This window comes from Sciurus vulgaris (genome assembly GCF_902686455.1).
Source record: "Sciurus vulgaris genome assembly, chromosome: 7".
NCBI lineage: Eukaryota > Metazoa > Chordata > Mammalia > Rodentia > Sciuridae > Sciurus > Sciurus vulgaris.
The window spans coordinates 28,320,521-28,326,242 of NC_136467.1; positions in this window are offsets into that span (position 1 = coordinate 28,320,521).

Consider the following 5,722-nt stretch of genomic DNA (forward strand, 5'->3'; position numbering starts at 1 on the left):
CCCCGTCATTGTGGAATGGCAGCAGTGTTGGTGTTCAAAAGTGTCTTAGTCTGTTCAGGCTACTACAACAATATCTGTCTGAGTGGCTTATAACCAACAGAAAGTTCTTTGTCATGGTCCTGGAAGCTGAGAAACACATGATAAAGCGATCAGCAAGTCTGATGTCTGGTGAGAACCCCCTTCCCTCATAGATGGCACCTTCTTGCTGCATCCTCACATAGTAGAAAGGGTGAGAGGCATCTTTTATTCAGGCACTAATCCCATTTCCTATTTAATCACCTACCCAAAGTCCTACCTCCTAATACCATCACATAGGTGATTAGGTTTCAACATATGAATTTGTGGTAGTACACAAATATTTAGACCACAGCAAAGGGGTTCTATCTGAGCAGCACAAAAGCACAACCCAGGTGAATACTGATAAAAATGGGTGAGACTGCCACCTGGTCTAACCCCTTCCCCAGTTTGTTGAGTCCTGAAGTACTTGCCTCCTTCCTAAGGGTTGAAGATGGAGTGCTGCCTGATCTCCAGCAGCCTGGTACAGATGCGGGGTTGACAGTGGCTGCCATATTGCTTCCTTCTTGCGACATGTGGTTCTGCATCTTATCTGCTCCACTCTAAAACTCACAGGGTGCCCACACCAGTCCTGGGTTGAGGCCCTTCCCCAGTCCACAGTACCAAGTGGAGTGCACTGAAATAAGATACTAAACTATGATTTGAATATTTTGAGGACACTTTGAAATTTTAAAAAAAAAAAAAAAGGCATTTGGAGGAGACTGAAAAAATGAATGAGTGAATCACTTTTTTACAAAAGAGAGAGTTGGGGACATAGCTCAGTGGTAGAGTGCTTGCCAAGCATGGGTTTGATCCCCAGCACTGCCAAAATATTTTAAATTTAAAATAAACTTTTAAAATTAAATAAAAGAGATAATTCCATCCCTGATGTTACTAGAAAGTGCTTCCTCAGTCCTCTGGATATTAACTTCCTATTTGGTCTTGAGACTCTAAGCCAGCCCCTACCCTTCCACTACATGATTAGTCAATTTAGGAAGAAGAACTCAGCATTCTAATTCCACTCTGTACTTCCTCTAGGAGTGAGCTAGCCTGAGAGAGCAAGAGCCCTCCTCTGATTTTCTTGCTTATGTATCTCTGTCGGCCAGCATTGCTCAAGGGGCGGTAAAATGGCCTGGCTGTGGGTCAGAGAACAACCCATTTTGCTCTCAGCCTAAGCTACATATTAGACTCCCATCAGTAATAAAGATGCTACCTTTCTTTGATATTTAGCTTTTCCTTCATTTTCAAACTAGTTCAGAACTTGGGCACAAATAGGGGCAAACCTCTTGAGAACCATAACTGGCAACCAGACAGAATTTGTTGTCAATCAACAGAGGTTGAAAAAATCTTTTTCTCCCACTACCTGTTGCAGAGCCTCTGTCTGCAACTCAAGGTGTAGTCTGCAGAAGAGCTAAGAGCACTACCTGTGCTGTAAGAAGTGCACATTATCAGACCCTGCCCCACACTTAGGGCAATGGAACCTGTTTGTAACAAGACCCCAAGGTGATTCCTATGTGTGTTTGAGTAGCAAGGTGCCAAATATTAACAAGAGAATGAAGCATTTCTCTCTCCCAACTCCATCTTTCATTATAAGTTGGTTTGTAGTGACTTTATAGATTTTTTAATCATTTTATTTAACAAATCAATTTTTAGATAGTATTTTAACAACAAATTTCTTCAGAAACTTCTATGATAGTAATAAAATTGTGTGTATATATATGTGTGTATATATATGTTTGTACATATATGTATGTGTATATATATAAACATTTTTGCAAGAATATATCAAAACATATGCTGCCCAGGCTGGCCTCAAACTCACAATCCTCCTGCTTCAACCTCCTGAGTGACTGGGATTAAAGGCACATGCAACTGCGCCCAGCAAAAACTTGTAAAAAAAAAGAGAGTAAAATAAAAACATTTGCATAAAAATACACTTTATATAACACAAATAACTATATTGAACATATTTGTGGGTTTTTTTCCTACAGCAATTAAGTTCAGATTCTTGGGTGCTAGTCAACAGTTTTGTTTTGCTCTCACATATGGGCCCATCATCTCTCTTCTAAGTGGAAGAGAGACTTTCATATGAGTCTTGATGACAACGCTGTTGTCATTTCTGGCTAGTGATTCACCATTTTTGACAGAAGTGGGTGAGAGGTGGAGGAAAATGTGACTCATTTATTTTTTCTTTTCAACAGAATGTCAGCCTGTCTCACTGAACACATGTCAAAATCATGCTGCTGTAAGATAATAACACCTTATATTCGTGTGATATGCTACCATTAGCAAGGCAACTTCCCATGTATTATCTTGTCGCATCCTCCTACTAACTGGCATACTGATTGACTCGCTTGAGAGTGCAGTAGTTTCCTTTTATCTAAGGGGAATACATTTCAAGACCTCCAGTGGATGTTTGAAACTAAAGATAGTACCCAAACCTGTATAAACCATTTTTTCTTATATGTACATTTACTAATAATAACTCATAATAAATTAGAACAATGGCAACAATATGCTATGATAACAATGTGAATGTGTGTGCTTGCTCTCTCATTCTCTCTCCCTCTCTAGCTCTCTCAAAATATCTGTACTTTCACCTTTTCACCTAAAGAAAGCCCTTCGTCACTTCTCCTTGGTGTATCCAACTTGCCAGAATCATTACTCTTGCATTCTGGGGCCACTACTAAGTATAATAAGAGTGACTGGGACATAAGCACTGCGATGCTATGAGAGTTGATCTGATAACCAAAACAATTACTAGGTGATTAACGGGTGGGTAGCTTATACCGTGCAGATACACTGAACAATTCCACATTCCAGGTGGGATAGAACCCAACAATACATGATTTCATCACACTACTCAGAATGACACACGATTTAAAACATATGAATTATCTATTTTTGGAATTTTCCATTTAATATTTTCAAACCAAGTGAAACAAACTTTGGAGAATGAAACTGCAGATATGGGGAAGACTTCTGTCCATGGTAGTAAAAAGCAGAACAAAGATGAACAATTCATTCCCCTGACTCTAAGCCAAATGTCATCTCCAGATAAGGTCTACGTGGAATTTGTCTGAATGTTTTCTATTCCACAGAATTAGAATTTGGATATGGAAATAGAGATAGATGTTAATAAAATAATTAGCACATGTTGGGTACTGCTGTGAATGCTTTACCTTTGAAATTTTATATATATATGCATACATAGTATATATACATAAACATTTAATTCTCACAACAACCCAATTATCTAGTTATTTGTATTATTCTTCTGCATGTGTGTGTGTGTGTTCTTGTCTTCAACTTCTAAGCAAATTTATCAATATCATCAAAAATTAGCTTCTATGAAATTACAAAATTCATATCTCTTTCTTACTAGGATAACCACATCAGTTTCAGTTATAAATAACTTCAGACATCAAATGACATACATTTGGAGGTGTACTGATAAGTGTCTCAAAATCAACTTTGGGGGCAGAAAGGCCCCAGTGGGTGGATTTTGCCAGTTTCTGTGGTATAAACATTTCCATTGTGGATGATTTCCTGCTGTCAATTTGACATCACTAATCTTGGAGTCAGGAAGCGATGTGTACAATCAGCTCTTACACATTCTGGTCCAGGGAAATATTCAACCAGTTGGTATTCTTCATGCTCTTCAATAAGCCCAAACTGCTTTGTTCTTAGGAATACTTTACAAGAACTTTGACAAGTTTTTTGAGTTATGGCATATTTTTCCAAATATTTTTTCAGAACAATTTATATTAATAGTTTCTAGATAGCAAGAAGAAAATACATAAGCTTACAGACCAAGCACTGGCCATCATTTTTGTAAAGGGCCACAAATATATATTTTAGGCTTTGTCCCTGTTGCATACTCTTTTTTTGTTCTTACAATCTTTTAAAAGTATAACAAGTTATTGTTAGATCATGGGCTACTCAAAAACAGCTGAATTTACAAAAGGAAATCAGTAGAGTAGAGGAAAGGGACCGGGGATGGGGCGGGGGGAAGAAAGGTAGAAAAGACAAAATCTTGGGGAATGATATTGACTAAATTATACTGTTATATTGCACACATGCACAAATATGTAACAACAAATCCCACCATTATGTACAATTGTAATGCACTAAAAATATATATGGAAAAAGAAAACAAAAACAACCAGATTTGGACTTGACCCAGAAGCTATAGTTTGCTGACTCCTGTTGTAAACCTTGGGAGTCAGATCAGGGAGAGAAATGGACGAGAACAGTCATGTGGTCAGACATTCCTGATCTTTCCTGTCTACATGAAATTGGCAGTTCTTAGCTCTCTACCTTATGGGATGTAAGGTTAAAGTAATTAGTTCCTATTAAATCTCTTCCTAAAGTATAAAGCTTCGATACCCATGGAGTATCATTGTTAGCACTATCCTGAATTGCCCATGAACTATTGCAATTACAGCCCCAAGTTTAATTAAAACCCTTTTCCTAGAGCAAAAAATACCAGATCTTGAAAGGTCTAGAAGCCCCAAAAGAGGGGAGAATTGAAACGCTCAGGCCATTATTGTAGAATCCTCTATCTGGTCCACACCACTCCTGAGGAAACATCTGGGTCTTCTAGCATTGGATAGCAGTTTCTAACTCAGCTCTACTTCAGGCTCTGATCCTGCATATACATTTCCTGGCACAGAGTGTGTGCTCAGGCTCACCAGAATAAATGAATGAATGAATGGTCATATCCAGTTATGTAAGCCCCCACCTTTTGGAACCATGGCTCTCCAAGCCACAGTCTTAACCATGTGTTCAATCAGCCACCTGCCTGTCCCAATGCCAAGAGGATGCCCTACACAAGTAGGGAGCTGTTTCCCGGTCTCAGTGGACAGGGGAGAAATGAAGGGAAATCTCTGTACATTTAATATGCTCCCATCCATAATTCTTAAGTAGATGTCTGACTTTCTTTCTATCTTCAAAGTCACTGTAATCAAAATTATATACTATATCTTTAACAGGTTGTTAAAGAAGGAAAAAAGGAAAAGAAAGAAATCCCACATTTGAACTGATGGAAAAATTCAATGTGGACAATTAGTGTTTCCCATAATCTAGGTTGGTATGACAACACCCAGGATAGAAATGATCTTAAGCTCCTCTTCCTTTCCATTATTTTTTAATGTTCAGACAAGGCTTCATTATTTACAAATGCCTTATAATAATTTATTTATCTGGTATGCTTTATGACCAAGGATTTTAGAGCACTTAAAAACAAAGATTAATTACGCTAGGACTTAGCAAAAGGTGGAGGCACAATAAATGATTCATTCAATCCATGGTGAGGAAGGAGGGCTTCACCCATCTCACAGATGGAGAGTCAGTAGCATTGAGGGACTCGGGAAAGTGCCCCCAAGAATTCAATAGCAGAATGGAAATTAGAACAAATGGATTTTTGTATTTTTCCACAAAAATATTTACAACTGTAAGAAGTTCTTTTTGACTTTATTATTTATTTATTTATTTAATTTTTGCATCAGGGATTGAACCCAGGGGCACCAATCCACTGAGCCACATCCCCAGTCTTTTTTTATTTTTATTTTTTTGAGACAAGGTCTCGTTTAGTTGCTGAAGTTGGCTTTGAACTTAGAATCCTCCTTCCTCTGCCTCTGGGATGACAGGAGTGTGGCACTGCACC